The 18,301-nt window shown below is 51.1% G+C and overlaps 1 protein-coding gene across 4 annotated transcripts in view; it reads left to right on the top strand.

The window, feature by feature from the left end:
* The first annotated feature begins 8,178 nt into the window (after positions 1-8,178).
* Positions 8,179-18,301, top strand: part of sema6cb (semaphorin 6Cb) — a 79,471-nt gene continuing 69,348 nt past the window's right edge. For all 4 annotated transcript variants that reach the window (XM_067975988.1, XM_067975986.1, XM_067975987.1 and 1 more), the window contains exon 1: positions 8,179-8,489. The gene's annotated coding sequence lies outside the window, so the exon portion shown is untranslated. The remainder of the gene's footprint in view (positions 8,490-18,301) is intronic.

Raw genomic sequence — 18,301 nt, 5'->3', positions numbered from 1 at the left:
GAATTTAACGCAGAGAAGTGTGAAGTGATATATTTTGGTAGGAAGAATGAGGAGAGGCAAAATAAACTAAATGGTACAATTCTAAAGAGGGTGCAGGAACAGAGAGACCTGGGGGTGTATGTACACAAATCTCTGAAGGTGGCAGGACAAGTTGAGAAGGTTGTTAAAAAAGCAAACGGGATCCTGGGCTTTATAAACAGAGGCACAGAGTACAAAAGCAAGGAAGTTATGCTAAACCCTTTATAAATCAATGGTTAGGCCCCAGCTGGAGTATTGTGTCCAATCCTGGGCACCGCACTTTAGGAAGGATGTCAAGGCCTTGGAGAGGGTGCAGAGGAGATTTACTAGAATGGTGCCAGGGATGAGGGACTTCAGTTATGTGGAGAGACTGGAGAAGCTGGGATTGTTCTCCTTAGAGCAGAGAAGGTTAAGGGGAGATTTAATCGAGGTGTTCAAAATCATGAAGGGCTTTGATAGAGTAAATAAGGAGAAACTGTTTCCAGTGGCAGGAGGGTCGGGAACCAGAGGACACAGATTGAAGATAATTGGCAAAAGATCCAGAGGGGGAGATGAGGAGAATTTTTTTTACGCAGCGAGTTGTTCTGATCTGGAATGCGCTGCCTGAAAGGGCAGTGGAGGCAGATTCAATAATAACTTTCAAAAGGGGAATTGGATAAATACTTGAAAAGGAAAAATTACAGGGCTCTGGGGAAAGAGCAGGGGGGGAGTGGAACTGATTGGATAGTTGTACCAAAGAGCCGTCACAGGCACGATGGGGTGAATGGCCTCTTTCTGTGCTGATGATACTATGAGTGCTCCCAGCTTGGAGTCTCGGCCGGTGGGAACATATATCTACATATAAAATAACAGATACCCGGGAGTGAGTTACAGGCTGGAATCTAATCGAGGGGTTCGGGGGGTTTATATATAGAATAACAGATACCCGGGAGTGAGTTACAGGCTGGAATCTAATCGAGAGGTTCGGGGGGTTTATATATAAAATAACAGATACCCGGGAGTGAGTTACAGGCTGGAATCTAATCGAGGGGTTCGGGGGGTTTATATATAGAATAACAGATACCCGGGAGTGAGTTACAGACTGGAATCTAATCGAGGGGTTCGGGGGGTTTATATATAGAATAACAGATACCCGGGAGTGAGTTACAGGGTGGAATCTAATCGAGGGGTTCGGGGGGTTTATATATAGAGTAACAGATACCCGGGAGTGAGTTACAGGCTGGAATCTAATCGAGGGGTTCGGGGGGGTTTATATATAGAATAACAGATACCCGGGAGTGAGTTACAGACTGGAATCTAATCGAGGGGTTCGGGGGGGTTTATATATAGAATAACAGATACCCGGGAGTGAGTTACAGACTGGAATCTAATCGAGGGGTTCGGGGGGTTTATATATAGAATAACAGATACCCGGGAGTGAGTTACAGACTGGAATCTAATCGAGGGGTTCGGGGGGGTTTATATATAGAATAACAGATACCCGGGAGTGAGTTACAGGCTGGAATCTAATCGAGGGGTTCGGGGGGGTTTATATATAGAATAACAGATACCCGGGAGTGAGTTACAGGCTGGAATCTAATCGAGGGGTTCGGGGGGTTTATATACAGAATAACAGATACCCGGGAGTGAGTTACAGGCTGGAATCTAATCGAGGGGTTCGGGGGGGTTTATATATAGAATAACAGATACCCGGGAGTGAGTTACAGGCTGGAATCTAATCGAGGGGTTCGGGGGGTTTATATACAGAATAACAGATACCCGGGAGTGAGTTACAGGCTGGAATCTAATCGAGGGGTTCGGGGGGTTTATATATAGAATAACAGATACCCGGGAGTGAGTTACAGACTGGAATCTAATCGAGGGGTTCGGGGGGGTTATATACAGAATAATAGATACCCGGGAGTGAGTTACAGGCTGGAATCTAATCGAGGGGTTCGGGGGGGTTTATATATAGAATAACAGATACCCGGGAGTGAGTTACAGACTGGAATCTAATCGAGGGGTTCGGGGGGGTTTATATATAGAATAACAGATACCCGGGAGTGAGTTACAGGCTGGAATCTAATCGAGGGGTTCGGTGGGGTTTATATATAGAATAACAGATACCCGGGAGTGAGTTACAGGCTGGAATCTAATCGAGGGGTTCGGGGGGTTTATATATAGAATGACAGATACCCGGGAGTGAGTTACAGACTGGAATCTAATCGAGGGATTCGGGGGGTTTATATATAGAATAACAGATACCCGGGAGTGAGTTACAGACTGGAATCTAATCGAGGGGTTCGGGGGGTTTATATATAGAATAACAGATACCCAGGAGTGAGTTACAGGCTGGAATCTAATCGAGGGGTTCGGGGGGGTTTATATATAGAATAACAGATACCCGGGAGTGAGTTACAGGCTGGAATCTAATCGAGGGGTTCGGGGGGGTTTATATATAGAATAACAGATACCCGGGAGTAAGTTACAGGCTGGAATCTAATCGAGGGGTTCGGGGGGGTTTATATATAGAATAACAGATACCCGGGAGTGAGTTACAGGCTGGAATCTAATCGAGGGGTTCGGCGGGGTTTATATATAGAATAACAGATACCCATAAAGTGCTGGCTCGAGGTTCTGGCCTCTGACTATGTGATTCGGACAAGAGTTTATCTTGAAATCATTTCTGCCTTCATCAAGTCAGAACTTGTATTGTTAAAGTACCCGTCACAACTGTCGAGTTGCAGTGTTTATTTATAGCGTAAGCAAATATGGCCATTAATTTGTGCACAGTGTGATCCCACAGAGGGCAATGATGAGAAAGACCAGAGCATTTGCCTTGCCGGTTTTAGTTGAGGGATGAACATTGTCCAGATCACCAGGGGAGAAATCCCCTGCTCTCCTGGAACTGTTGCCATGGGATCTTTTATGCCTTGAGAGGGCATACACCATCTCAGTTCAACATAAGATGCCAGCCTCGATATCGGACAAAATTTGACACCGAGCCACATAAGGAGATATTAGGGACAGGTGACCAAAAGCTCGGTCAAAGAAGTAGGTTTTAAGGAGCGTCTTAAAGGAGGAGAGAGAGGCGGAGAGGTTTAGGGAGGGAATTCCAGAGCTTCGGGCCCGGGCGTCTGAAGGCACGGCCGCCAATGGTGGAGCGAAAGATGCAGAAGAGGCCAGAATTGTGATAAATAACCAGATAATCTGTTTTTTTACAGCTGTTGGATAAATATTGGCCCAGCTCTTCGAAATAGCGGCCGTGGGATCTTTTACATCCCCCCCCCCGAGAGGGGCAGACATGCCCTCGGGTTTAATGTCTCATCCGAAAGACAGTGCAGCACTCCCTCAGCACTGGCACCGGGGAGCGTCGGCCTGGGTTTTGTGCTCAGGTCTGTGGAGTGGGGGCTCGAGCCCACGACCGTCTGACTCAGAGACGAGAGAGAGAGAGAGAGAGAGACTGCTCCCCACTGAGACAGGGCTGGCACCGTCACTGATTGTGAGCCCTGCCCGCCCTGGCAAGGGTTAAACCATCACACTGAGTTTATACCCAAGTATCAGCAATCACCACTAAGACCCGTTGCTACATATTAAAAAATTACTCACGTTCCATATGGTTTGCATGTCAATAACATTTTGACAAACAAGAGTTTTGTCTTGTTTCTCCAGCAATCCAAATCCTTTCTGACTCCTTCCCTCCGGAGACCCAGAAGCATCAAGGCAAAATTAGCCCCTCTTGACAAGCATTGATCTCAGTGAGAAGACTCAACAACAGCCTGCATTTATTTGGCGCCTAAAACGTCCCCAAGGCGCTTCACTGGAGCGATTATCAAACCAAATTCGACACCGAGCCACATAAGGAGATATTAGGACAGGTGACCAAAAGCTTGGTCAAAGAGGGAGGTTTTAAGGAGCGTCTTAAAGGGGGAGAGAGAGGCGGAGAGGTTTAGGGAGGGAATTCCAGAGCTCAGGGCCCGGGCGGCTGAAGGCACGGCCGCCAATGGTGGAGCGATGGGAAATCGGGGGATGCGCGAGAGGCCGGAATTGGAGGGGCACAGAGATCTCGGAGGGTCGGTGGAGGTTACAGAGATAGGGAGGGGGGCGAGGGCCACGGAGGGGATTTGAAAACAAGGATGAGAGTTTTAAAATCGTTGCCGGACCGGGAGCCGATGGAGGTCAGCGAGCGCTGGGGGGGTGATGGGTGAACGGGACTCGGTGCGAGTTAGGATACGGGGGGGGGTGGGCGGCAGAGTTTTGGATGAGTTGATGGGAGGTGGGAGGCCGGCCAGGAGAGGATTGGAAAAGTTGGAGTCGGAGGTAACAACAGCACGGAGGAGGGTTTGAGCAGCAGACGATGTCCCTCTCTCAGATTTTATCAGCCGTTTTCTTCAGATTTACAAAATGGAAGCCAATTCTCATCTTCCTCTGTCCTCGATTCGAGTTCGCTCCTCTGCGCCCGCCCCCCCCCCTCCATTTTTCTCCTCTCCTCTCCCAAAGGGGTCGACTCTCACCGGGGCACCGGCTCCACAGGCGCCGGGCGCCCTCCGCCACCGGCCCGCCCAGTCAGCGGCGGCAGGCTATTCGACCACTGAAAGCGTCGCCGGCCGAGTCCAAGCCTGCCTTCGCACATCGCATGCTTGTCAGCAGGGGATTAACGGCTGGGAGAGGGGGTGGCAGGTCGGGGGGGGGAGCCCCTAAGTTCCCGACTGACCTACAATTGGGCTCAGTGACCCCCCCCGCCCCCCCGGATGTGGGAGGGAGAAATAACTGAAGCCCGGCCTGGGTTCCCTCGCCTGATCGATACCCAGCAGGCCCCGCTGGAAAGCGCCCGTGCGCAGGCACGTGAATGGCGGGCGATGGCGGGAATCTTGCTCTGCCGCGATGCCCCACGCAGTCGAATAGTCCCGCCGCCCGGCGGACGCCCGCCGTCCAGGCTCACACATGGAAGATGACTACCTGGGTGAGGGCTCCCCTCCCTCCCTCTTCCTCCCCCCTCCCCACCTCCACCTCCTGGCCACCCCCCCAGTCCCCCACTTTGGAACCAGACCCCCCCCCCCGCAGTGGAGAGGGAGCGAAATCGCGACTCAAACTTTCACTCTGTGCGAGTTCCATCGTTTTCTGTTTTTATGGAGTCCCAATTCCCCCCGGCCGCCCCCCCCCGTGTCCTCTGCCCCTACTTTGAACTATGACCCAGCGACACGATCACTGCTCCCCAAACCTCCGGACACTCCCGAGAATCCGAGTATTTCCCATAAGCATCTCCCTCCAGTGAGAGCAGGAAGTGAATCGGGGAGGAAGACTGTGGGAAAGAAACGGCTCAGGGATCAGGGCTCTATTTATAGGACGGCAAAACAGAATCTTCCCAATCTTTTGTCCGCTGTTAGTTTGGACCTGAGGCAGCGTCTCAGCTGGAGATTGGGTTTGAACACCCAGTCAGCACACTGTCCACCTCCTGTTTCGTGGGGAGTGAACATTCCTCAGCTCCATCATCAGCTACAGCACAGGTTAGATACAGAGTAAAGCTCCCTCTACACTGTCCCATCAAACACTCCCAGTGCAGGTACAGGGTTAGATACAGAGTAAAGCTCCCTCTACACTGTCCCATCAAACACTCCCAGGGCAGGTACAGGGTTAGATACAGAGTAAAGCTCCCTCTACACTGTCCCATCAAACACTCCCAGTGCAGGTACAGGGTTAGATACAGAGTAAAGCTCCCTCCACACTGTCCCATCAAACACTCCCAGTGCAGGTACAGGGTTAGATACAGAGTAAAGCTCCCTCTACACTGTCCCATCAAACACTCCCAGGGCAGGTACAGGGTTAGATACAGAGTAAAGCTCCCTCTACACTGTCCCATCAAACACTCCCAGGGCAGGTACAGGGTTAGATACAGAGTAAAGCTCCCTCTACACTGTCCCATCAAACACTCCCAGGGCAGGTACAGCACGGGTTAGATACAGAGTAAAGCTCCCTCTACACTGTCCCATCAAACACTCCCAGGGCAGGTACAGGGTTAGATACAGAGTAAAGCTCCCTCTACACTGTCCCATCAAACACTCCCAGGGCAGGTACAGGGTTAGATACAGAGTAAAGCTCCCTCTACACTGTCCCATCAAACACTCCCAGGGCAGGTACATCACGGGTTAGATACAGAGTAAAGCTCCCTCTACACTGTCCCGTCAAACACTCCCAGGGCAGGTACAGGGTTAGATACAGAGTAAAGCTCCCTCTACACTGTCCCGTCAAACACTCCCAGGGCAGGTACAGGGTTAGATACAGAGTAAAGCTCCCTCTACACTGTCCCATCAAACACTCCCAGGGCAGGTACAGGGTTAGATACAGAGTAAAGCTCCCTCTACACTGTCCCGTCAAACACTCCCAGGGCAGGTACAGCACGGGTTAGATACAGAGTAAAGCTCCCTCTACATTCCTTAAAACCTCCTCTTTGACCAAGCTTTTGTTCACCTGTTCTATATTCTCCTTATGTGACTCGGTGTCTAACTTTGTTTGATAACTTTCCTGTGAAGTGTCTCGGGACGTTTTACAATGTTAAAGGTGCTATATAAATGCAGGTCATTGTCTCCGGTTTTGATTTTTTTAATGTATATCCTGATGCAGCTGTTAAAGGGTTAATGTTGGTTCCTTTCTCTCTCTCTCTCACTGTCCATCTGTCTGTCTACCCCCATTAGCTCTATCTTTGTCTCTCACGCTATCTCTCTGTCCCTCTCCCATTCTATCTCTCTGTCCCTCTCCCTTTCTATCTCTCCATCCCTCCCCCTTTCTATCTCTCTGTCCCTCTCCCTTTCTATCTCTCCATCCCTCCCCCTTTCTATCTCTCTGTCCCTCTCCCTTTCTATCTCTCCATCCCTCCCCCTTTCTATCTCTCTATCTCTCTCCCTTTCTATCTCTCTACCTCTCTCCCTTTCTATCTCTCCATCCCTCCCCCTTTCTATCTCTCTATCTCTCTCCCTTTCTATCTCTCCATCCCTCTCCCTTTCTATCTCTCTACCTCTCTCCCTTTCTATCTCTCCATCCCTTTCTATCTCTCTGTCCCTCTACCTTTCTCTCTATCTCTCTCCCTTTCTATCTCTCCATCCCTCTCCCTTTCTATCTCTCCATCCCTCTCCTTTTCTATCTCTCCATCCCTCTCCCTTTCTATCTCTCTGTCTCTCTCCTTTTCTATCTCTGTCTCCCTCACTATCTCTCTCACACTCTCTTGCTCACTTTCTTACTTTTTCTCCATCTCTTTCTCTCTCTCATGCTCTATATCTTTCTATCTCTCTGTCTCTCTCCCTTTCTATCTCTCTGTCTCTCTCCCTTTCTATCTCTCTGTCTCTCTCCCTTTCTATCTCTCTGTCTCTCTCCCTTTCTATCTCTCTCACGCTCTATCTCTCTGACTATCTCTCATATTCTCTCTTACTCCATCGCTGTCTCTCTCACTCTCTCTCCATGTCTCTGTCCCTTTCTATCTCTCTGTTTCATTCTCTATATCTCTCTGCCTCTCTCCCTTTCTATTACTGTCTCACTCCCTTCTTATCTCTCTCTCTCACTCCCTTTCTCTCTGTCTCTCTCCCTACTATCTTTGTCTCTCTCTCCCTTTCTATCTCTGTCTCTCTCCTTTTCTCTCTCTCTCTCTCCCTTTGTATCTCTCTGTCTCTCTCCCTTTCTATCTCTGTCTCTCTCCCTTTCTATCTCTCTTTCTCTCTCTCCCTTTCTATCTCTCTCTCTCTCTCTCCCTTCCTATCTCTCTCTCTCTCCCTTTCTATCTCTCTCTCTCTCTCCCTTTCTATCTCTCTCTCTCTCTCCCTTTCTATCTCTCTCTCTCTCCCTTTCTATCTCTCTCTCTCTCTCCCTTCCTATCTCTCTCTCTCTCCCTTCCTATCTCTCTCTCTCTCCCTTTCTATCTCTCTCTCTCTCTCCCTTTCTATCTCTCTCTCTCCCCCTTTCTATCTCTCTGTCTCTCTCCCTTTATTTCCCCCCTCTCTCTCCCTATCTATTTCTCTGTCTCTCTCTCCATTTCTCTCTCTCTCTCTCACACTATCTCTCTCTCTCTCCCTTTCTACCTCTCTGACTATCTCTCGCACTCTCTCTCTCCGTCTCTTTGACTCTATCTTGCTCTCTCTATATCTCTCTTGCTCTCTTTCCCTCACTCCGCAGCGTATTGTGCCTGGAAGCTGAGAGGAGAGGGAGGGAGAGAGGAGTGGTTTGTGTATAAACTCTTGACGGAGCAGACTGATTGCTACGCCTCCTGGCGCTTGCCTTGATAGATTAAGTTGGTTTGAATTGCAGCACCCATTGTACATCAGTTTGTTTAGTGTCGTGCCTGTCTCACTGTGACCTCTCACCGTCAACAGCCTCCCAGTCTGAAGTATTAACATTTCCTTTCTCTGTCTCTCCCTCTCTCGGCTCCTGACGATTTCTGCTCCCAACTTTATTTTCAAGTCGGAGACGAGGAGCTTCGAGTTTATCCTGGGACCGACACACTTGAGGTAAGGAATGGGAGATGGGAGTGAACAACGCTCGCTGGGAAGCAGTGCTCGGAACTGTCAGACTGTCAAAGGCTGGGGACTTGTGGCTGTTTTTAAAGCTGTGAGGGCTTTAAGTCAACGGGCAGACTATCCCTGGACCAACGTTAGGTGAAGATTTAAAGTGGAATTTTCTTTGCAGAGTGAGAAGCGGAGAGAGAGAGGGAGAAATACAGAGAGAGAGAGAGAGAGAGAGAGAAATACAGGGAGAGAGAGAGACAGAGAGAGAGAGGGAGAAATACAGAGAGAGACAGAGAGAGAGAGAGCAGGGAGAGAGACAGAGAGAGAGAGAAATACAGGGAGAGAGAGAGACAGAGAGAGAGAGAAATACAGGGAGAGAGAGAGACAGAGAGAGAGAGGGAGAAATACAGAGAGAGACAGAGAGAGAGAGAGCAGGGAGAGAGACAGAGAGAGAGAGAAATACAGGGAGAGAGACAGAGAGAGAGAGAGAGAAATACAGAGAGACAGAGAGAGAGAGAGAAATACAAAGAGACAGAGAACAGGGAGAGAGAGAGAAAGACAGGGAGATAGAGAGACAGGGAGATAGAGAAACATAGAGAGGGACAGTGAGAGAGACAGGGAGAGAGAGAGAGAGACAGGGAGATAGAGAGCAGGGAGAGAGACAGAGAGAGAGGGAGAAATACAGAGAGAGAGGGAGAGAGAGAGAAACAGAGAAATACAAAGAGACAGAGAACAGGGGGAGAGAGAGAGACAGGGAGATAGAGAGACAGAGAGAGAGAGAGACAGAGGGAGAGACAGAGAGAGAGAGACAGGGAGATAGAGAAAGAGAGAGAGGGACAGAGAGAGACAGAGAGAGAGAGAGGGAGATAGAGAAAGAGAGAGAGGGACAGAGAGAAAGACAGGGAGATAGAGAAACAGAGAGACAGAGAGAGAAAGACAGAGAGAGGGAGAGAGACAGAGGGAGTGACATACAGAGGCAGGGAGATACAGAGAGAGACAGAGATAGAGAAACAGAGAGAAATACAGAGAGAGAGATAGGGAGATAGAGAGAGAGAGAAACAGAGAGAGGGAGACACAGAGAGAGACAGAGAGATACAGAAACGTGAAGATACAGAGAGAGAAACAGTAGAATTATAGAGAGAAACAGGTACAGAGTGCATCATAAATACAGACAGAGAGATAGAAAGAGAGACAGAGACATGTGCAGAGACAGAGAGAGATAGATTATGATCGAGACAGACACACGCTGAAACAGAATGCAGAGATAAAGATCCAGATGTATGGTGATAGAGAGACAAACACGGAGAGATGGAGATAGAGAGAGATAGAGAGAGAGAGATGGAGAGAGAGAGAAACAGAGAGAGATACAGAGAGAGACAGAGACACAGAGTCAGAGACCCACAATGATGCTGAGACAAAATCACATGGAGATAGGGACACTGAAAGAGATTCATATGTAGAGATACAGACACAGAAAGCTCGAGAGGTTCCCAGACACAGAGAGACACACAGTGAGAGGAGGAGGTAGAGGGACCAAGTCATGTGTATGTTTTAATGTTGCATCGATCCCAATGTCACCATTAACCAGTGACAAGCTTTTGTGCGTTTGAGACCAGGATCGTAAACTGGAAATGTATAAAATCCACGATTTCTGGGAGAAGGAGGAGGGGGAGGGAGAAGGAGTTCCCGAGAATAACAGGCAGCCTCCCTGTACGCAAATTACCTACAGTTAACACAGGATATTGAGGGAGCCTTGGGGCCCAGATATTTATCCTGGATTGTTTTTTGGGGGTGAATGGTGTTTGGAGGATTGAGAGCTCGGCGCCCACTCTGTGGGCAAAGGTCTCGGCTGTTCTCATTGTGTCTGAAACTTCTGTGTCTCTCTGTGTGTGTGTCTGTGTGTGTGTGTGTCTCTCTCTGTGTGTGTCTGTGTGTGTCTCCGTGTGTGTGTCTGTGTGTGTCTCCGTGTGTGTGTGTGTGTCTCTGTGTGTGTGTGTCTGTGTGTGTGTGTCTGTGTGTATCTGTGTGTGTCTCTGTGTGTGTGTGTCTGTGTGTGTGTGTCTCTCTGTGTGTGTCTCTGTGTGTGTCTGTGTCTGTGTGTGTGTGTGTGTGTCTGTGTGTGTGTCTGTGTGTGTGTCTCTGTGTGTGTGTGTCTCTGTGTGTGTCTGTGTGTGTCTCTGTGTGTGTGTATCTCTGTGTGTCTGTGTGTGTGTCTCTGTCTGTGTGTCTGTGTGTGTGTGTGTGTGTGTGTCTGTGTGTGTGTGTGTGTGTCTGTGTGTGTGTGTGTCTGTGTCTGTGTGTGTGTGTGTCTGTGTCTGTGTGTCTCTCTGTCTGTGTGTCTCTGTGTCTGTATGTCTCTGTCTGTGTGTCTCTGTGTCTGTATGTCTCTGTCTGTGTGTCTCTGTGTGTGTGTCTCTGTGTGTGTGTGTCTCTCTGTCTGTGTGTCTCTGTGTCCGTGTCTCTCTGTCTGTGTGTCTCTATGTCTGTTTGTCTCTGTATGTGTATCTCTGTCTGTGCGTTGCTCTGTCTGTGTCTCTCTGTCTGTGTCTCAGTGTGTGTGTGTGTGTGTGTGTATATCTCTGTGTGCACAGACTGCGTGCATGTCTGTGCATGCATCTGTATGTGTCACTGTGTGTGTCACTGCATCTGTGTGCGTGTATGTGTTTGTCTGTGTGCATCTGTGTGTATATGTTTGTATCTGTATCTGTTTGTGTGTATCTGTGTGTTTGTGTGTATCTGTGTGTCTGTGTATATCTGTGTGGTCTGTGTACATGTCTGTGTGTGTGTGTGTGTGTATCTGTGTGGTCTGTGTACATGTCTGTGTGTGTGTGTGTGTATCGCACCAATCCACAAAACATCTGATCACCTGAGGGGAGAACCATGTTACCAGGAGGGGCGCGTTGTGAAGAGAGAGAGAGAGAAAGAGAGAGAGTGAGAAAAAGAGAGGGTGAGAGACAGAGAGAGGGAGAAATGGAGCGAGACAGAGAGAGAGAGAAACAAACAAAGAGAGAAAGTGAGAGCGGGAGAGAGTGAAAGTGAGAGGCAGTAAGAAAGAGAGGGCGAGGGAAAAGGGACCATTTTGCAGGATGCCTGAGGCAGGGAACAAACCACGAACCCTGAGCTACACGGGTGCTGGAGAGAGGAGAGGGCCTTCCAGCGAGGGTCGTACTGGAGCCGAGTGCTCGCGGGGCTTGCACACGAGGGAGGGAGATAAATCACAGGTGTTTGTTTATCAGACCCCGCAGGCGCTCGAGAATGGCTTTGTGCTCAGTCGTTCTTGAAGAGAGCAGCTATTTTCTTCTGGTTACTTAAGATGTAGCCCTGGACTGTATCACGCCACGGTGCCATTGATCAGATGCGGCCCAGTGGGCAGATCCCAGACGATCAATGGGATGCTGGTGGGGAGAGGTTAAAGAAACATCTGTCTGGGTCAAATCTCTCAATTAAAGCACCTTTGACGCCTCGTTCTTCTGAGCCGCTGTCTGTTTTCGGATCGATCGTCTCCCTGGTATTTTGGGGACAGAAGCCCGCTCTGCTATTCTGCACTGACGACTTCAATCTCCCACCCCCCTCCCCCCTGTTTAAGGCGACCTTCTGAACGCCCGGCGGTAAATTTAAGAAGCAAGTTCGGGGGTGGGGCGGTGCGGCACCAAGGCTAAACGTCGCTCTGCAGGCCCGAGGCCTTGGTTTCGTTTGGGGCCTAGTGGTGGATTCTGGTTAAAAAGGCACCTGTTGACAATTCGAACCGCTGAGGCGGGTTGGCCTCCTCGAAGGAGTTGGCCCCCAGGAGGGTTGGGTGTCCCCCACGAGCAACTTCCGAGCGAGAGAGAGAGAGAGGCTTTGCGATGATATCGGAGACGCAGGCCTCAGGCTCTCAACTCTGCTGCCCCCGTTCCCCCATCACCCCCCTGTGCCCCCTGACCTACGCCTCGATGTTAAAATTCTCATCCTTGTGTTCAAATCCCCTCCGTGGCCCTCGCCCCCCTCCCTATCTCTGTAACCTCCTCCAGCCCCTACAACCCTCCGAGATCTCTGCGCTCCTCCAATTCTGGCCTCTTGCGCATCCCCCGATTTCCATCGCCCCCACCATTGGCAGCCGTGCCTTCAGCCGCCTGGGCCCTAAGCTCTGGAATTCCCTCCCTAAACCTCTCCGCCTCTCTCTCCTCCTTCAAGACGCTCCTTAAAACCTCCCTCTTTGGCCAAGCTTTTGGTCACCTGTCCTAATCTCTTGTCAGTACAGGCAAGACTAGTAGTTCTTACAAATATTTCATTCTGGGGATGTGGGCGTCGCTAACAACACTGGCATTAATTGCCCCTCCCTACTTGCCCCGTTGGTAACCATTTTGATAAAACCGAATGGCCCATTTCAGAGTCAACCACAATGGATGCGGGGCCTGGAGTCACGTGTAGGCCCAGACCGGGGAAGGACGGCAGCTTTCCTTCCCTAAAGGGCATTTAGTGAACCCAGTTGGGTTTCTACGACAATCTGATAGCTTCACGGTCGCTTACACTGAGACCAGCTTTTTATTTCCAAATTAATTCAGCCGCCCTCGATCGGGATTTGAACTCAGGTCCTCCAGGATGATTAGTCCAAGTAACACAGCCTCTCTCCATAACCTCCTCCAACCCTGCCCAGATCTCCTCCAATCCTGACCGTAGCGTACTGTAGGAGGGGAGGAGGACTGAACCCCTGGAGGGCAACCATTGACTGACAGGGAAAGGGAAGGCAATGTGTGACTTGTCCAAACTCGAATCTCCTGTGACAGGACACCTTCCTCGTCCATTCAAATTAAGATGAGTAACTCGTCTCTAATGAGGACTCATGGCATTTTCAACGGACTGCTTCTTCGTCAGTGCATCAGCTCCGTAATAAGGAGGCTCTTGCTTGTCAGGGTTGAGGGGGTTTCTCCGCTGGAGGACGGGGAAATGTGTCCATCACCTGGGCCTCACTGTGAATATCGAACCGCACGGGTTAGATACAGAGTAAAGCTCCCTCTACACTGTCCCGTCAAACACTCCCAGGGCAGGTACAGGGTTAGATACAGAGTAAAGCTCCCTCTACACTGTCCCATCAAACACTCCCAGGGCAGGTACAGGGTAAGATACAGAGTAAAGCTCCCTCTACACTGTCCCGTCAAACACTCCCGGGGCAGGTACAGGGTTAGATACAGAGTAAAGCTCCCTCTACACTGTCCCGTCAAACACTCCCAGGGCAGGTACAGGGTTAGATACAGAGTAAAGCTCCCTCTACACTGTCCCGTCAAACACTCCCGGGGCAGGTACTCCAGTTGTACCAACGGGACGTTTCCATTTCCCACAACTGCCCACGGGCTAATTTGGTGTCAAGTTCGGGGCAGTTTTCCACTGTGGGCCCAGGTCCACTGGCAACCTCATTGTGTAGGCCCCAACGCTCCTTACAGATCGGGGCCTTACAGCCAGCAGAGAGTGACTTTGACCGACCAGGGGAGGCTCGATCGGAGCTCGGGTTGTGGACGTGCAATGGACCGCCCCGCCTGTTAGTCCAGGTTCAAAGTTCGGACTCCAGAGGTGAAAGGTCAAACATAAAGGCCGCACCTCAATGGAGCACTTGTTGCTGTTTGATTAGAGGCCCGTGAGCTGTTGACAGCAGTTAATGACACGCAGATGCAGCTGATGTGCTTCTGATTGTCTGCCAGAACCACTTAATACTCCAGACCTGCAATCAGTTTGGAAAATTACAGCACGGATTCTTCGAAACACCAAAGCCCCTAATCCACTTGTGCCTGTTTGATTTAAAGAGAGTGTCATGTGATAGGAGAATTTCCATCGAGTGTCAAAGGCCCAACGAACAGGGCCCTTGAATATCCCCTCGGCTCCAGGTCCCCTCACACCCTCCCCGTTCCCCCCCTCGCCCCCGTTCCCCCCCTCGCCCCGTTCCCCCCCTCTCCCCGTTCCCCCCTCTCCCCGTTCCCCCCTCTCCCCGTTCCCCCCTCTCCCCGTTCCCCCCTCGCCCCGTTCCCCCCTTCTCCCCGTTCCCCCCCTCGCCCCCGTTCCCCCCACCCCCATTACCCCTCAGCCCCAAAACCCCTCGCTCCCCAAAACCCCTCGCTCCCCAAAAAGCCCTCGCTCCCCAAAAAGCCCTCACTCCCCCATACCCCTCACGCCCATTCCCATCGCCCCCTCAGCGCCTGGGCTCCGCGACATTCCGCTGTGCTGCACAACGTAGTTGAATAGCAGCGATGTGATGGACGGACGGACGGATGGGTACCCTGAGGTTTTGCTGGCCTCGTTCCCCCCCCTCACTGATCAGGGGGTGTTTGTACAGAGTGTTCCCTCCGCCCCTGGGAGAGTGGGACGGGGCAGACTCCACGACAGGGCGGATTGTCGGAGGAGAAGGTTTGTCGGCCGAGACACCTCTCAATCTGGCGGCCCCACCAAACTCAAAACATTACAACGGACGCTCCCGAGCCCTTTAAATATTTATTATCTACAAATGAATATTGTAACTTTTACATAATTACCGCATGTAATTATCATAATGAGACCAGCCATACATAATTAATCAGCTCAATATTCAGCCCATCCTCCGGTGTAATGTATAATTTACCCAAATCGTTTAATAAAACATTAAATCAATAGATCCTCACAGTGACATGTATCGCAGTTCATTTGGGAGCGTAGTCAATCGCCACAAATCTTTACATCAAATTTACAGCACAGAAACAGGCCGTTCGGCCCATCTGGTCTGTGCTGGTGTTTATGCTCCACACGAGCCTCCTCCCTCCCTACTTCATCTCAGCCTATCAGCATATCCTTCTATCCCTTTCTCTCTCAAGCTTCCCCTTAAATCCATCTACGTTATTCCCCTCAACCACTCCATGTGGGAGTGAGTTCCACATTCTCACCACTCTCTGGGTAAAGAAGTTTCTCCTGAATTCCCCTATTGGATTTATTAGTGACTCTCTTATATTTATGGCCCCCTAGTTCTGGTCTCCCCCCACAAGGGGAAACATCTTCTCTACGTCTACCCTATCGAGACCCTTCATAATTTTAAAGACCTCTATCAGGTCCCCCCTCAGCCTTCTCTTTTCTAGAGAAAAGAGTCCCAGTCTGTTCAGTCTTTCCTGATAGTTATAACCTCTCAGTTCTGGTATCATCCTTGTAAATCTTTCTTGCCCCTTCTCCAATGCCTCTATATCCTTTTTTTGTAATATGGAGACCAGAGCTGTGCCCAGTGCTCCAAGTGTGGTCTAACCAAGGTATATGGAGACCAGAACTGTGCACAGTACTCCAAGTGTGGTCTAACCATGGTATATGGAGACCAGAACTGTGCCCAGTACTCCAAGTGTGGTCTAACCATGGTATATGGAGACCAGAACTGTGCCCAGTACTCCAAGTGTGGTCTAACCATGGTATATGGAGACCAGAACTGTGCCCAGTACTCCAAGTGTGGTCTGACCATGGTATATGGAGACCAGAACTGTGCCCAGTACTCCAAGTGTGGTCTAACCATGGTATATGGAGACCAGAACTGTGCCCAGTGCTCCAAGTGTGGTCTAACCAAGGTATATGGAGACCAGAACTGTGCACAGTGCTCCAAGTGTGGTCTAACCATGGTATATGGAGACCAGAACTGTGCCCAGTACTCCAAGTGTGGTCTAACCAAGGTATATGGAGACCAGAACTGTGCACAGTGCTCCAAGTGTGGTCTAACCATGGTATATGGAGACCAGAACTGTGCCCAGTACTCCAAGTGTGGTCTAACCATGGTATATGGAGACCAGAACTGTGCCCAGTGCTCCAAGTGTGGTCTAACCAAGGTATATGGAGACCAGAACTGTGCCCAGTGCTCCAAGTGTGGTCTAACCAAGGTATATGGAGACCAGAACTGTGCCCAGTGCTCCAAGTGTGGTCTAACCAAGGTATATGGAGACCAGAACTGTGCACAGTGCTCCAAGTGTGGTCTAACCAAGGTTCTATACAAGGTTAACACAACTTCTCTGCTTTTCAATTCTATCCCTCTAGAAATATAGCGACTTCTTTTTACTGTGGTTGTGGTTTTGAGGCCTGCTCCATTCTACGCTGAGAAACCGGGGTGAAAGGTCAAGGCCGATCGCTCCCGCTCTCACCGAGAGTGAAACGAGCAGGAGAGATGAGGTCAATTAAAATTGGGCAACTCCGAGCAACCTAGGTTAGAAATCTCGGGGTGCGGTGCGCACTACCGGGGAGCGTCACACTGACTTCCTGTCACACTTACTTCCTGTCACACTTTGGCCATTGGCACTTCAATTGCCACACCTCAGACTCACCGCGAGCAATGTCACGGGAGATCTGCCAGTAGCCAATAAATACCCAAAGAACTGAAAGGAGTCTTAATCCTCTAATAGACTCAAATTGGGCAGAGGCCTCAAACTGAGAACAGGCTTTCCGGCCTGCTAAACCTGCTGCACCCACAGCCCATGTCCAATCCTCCAACCTCACGGTTGGTTTACCCATTTAAATATTGCCTGATCCCCAAATACAAGGGAGAAGGAAAGACTCAGAGGCTCAGTGGTAGCTGCACTGTCGGAGGGTCGGTACTGAGGGAGCGCTGCACTGTCGGAGGGTCAGTACCGAGGGAGCGCTGCACTGTCGGAGGGTCAGTACTGAGGGAGCGCTGCACTGTCGGAGGGTCAGTACTGAGGGAGCGCTGCACTGTCGGAGGGTCAGTACTGAGGGAGTGCTGCACTGTTGGAGGGTCAGTGCTGAGGGAGCGCTGCACTGTCGGAGGGTCAGTACTGAGGGAGCGCTGCACTGTCGGAGGGTCAGTACTGAGGGAGCGCTGCACTTTCGGAGGGTCGGTACTGAGGGAGCGCTGCACTGTCGGAGGGTCAGTACTGAGGGAGCGCTGCACTGTCGGAGGGTCAGTGCTGAGGGAGCGCTGCACTGTCGGAGGGTCAGTACTGAGGGAGCGCTGCACTGTCGGAGGGTCAGTACTGAGGGAGCGCTGCACTGTTGGAGCGTCAGTACTGAGGGAACGCTGAACTGTCGGAGGGTCAGTACTGAGGGAGCGCTGCACTGTCGGAGGGTCAGTACTGAAGGAGTGCTGAACTGTCGGGGGGTCAGTACTGAGGGAGCGCTGCACTGTCGGAGGGTCAGTACCGAGGGAGCGCTGCACTGTCGGGGGGTCAGTACTGAGGGAGCGCTGCACTGTCGGAGGGTCAGTACTGAGGGAGCGCTGCACTGTCGGAGGGTCAGTACTGAGGGAGCGCTGAACTGTCGGAGGGTCAGTACTGAGGGAGCGCTGCACTGTCGGAGGGTCAGTACTGAAGGAGTGCTGAACTGTCGGGGGGTCAGTACTGAGGGAGCGCTGCACTGTCGGAGGGTCAGTACCGAGGGAGCGCTGCACTGTCGGGGGGTCAGTACTGAGGGAGCGCTGCACTGTCGGAGGGTCAGTACTGAGGGAGCGCTGCACTGTCGGAGGGTCAGTACTGAGGGAGCGCTGAACTGTCGGAGGGTCAGTACTGAGGGAGCGCTGCACTGTCGGAGGGTCAGTACTGAGGGAGTGCTGCACTGTCGGAGGGTCAGTACTGAGGGAGCGCTGAACTGTCGGAGGGTCGGTACTGAGGGAGCGCTGCACTGTCGGAGGGTCAGTACTGAGGGAGCGCTGCACTGTCGGAGGGTCAGTACTGAGGGAGTGCTGCACTGTCGGAGGGTCAGTACTGAGGGAGCGCTGCACTGTCGGAGGGTCAGTACCGAGGGAGCGCCGCACTGTCGGAGGATCAGTACCGAGGGAGCGCTGCACTGTCGGAGGGTCGGTACTGAGGGAGCGCTGCACTGTCGGAGGGTCAGTACCG

Source organism: Heptranchias perlo, chromosome 44 (assembly GCF_035084215.1).
Source record: "Heptranchias perlo isolate sHepPer1 chromosome 44, sHepPer1.hap1, whole genome shotgun sequence".
Lineage (NCBI taxonomy): Eukaryota > Metazoa > Chordata > Chondrichthyes > Hexanchiformes > Hexanchidae > Heptranchias > Heptranchias perlo.
Note: the sequence above shows the minus strand (reverse complement) of the source record. Positions and strands in the feature narration are given on the sequence as shown.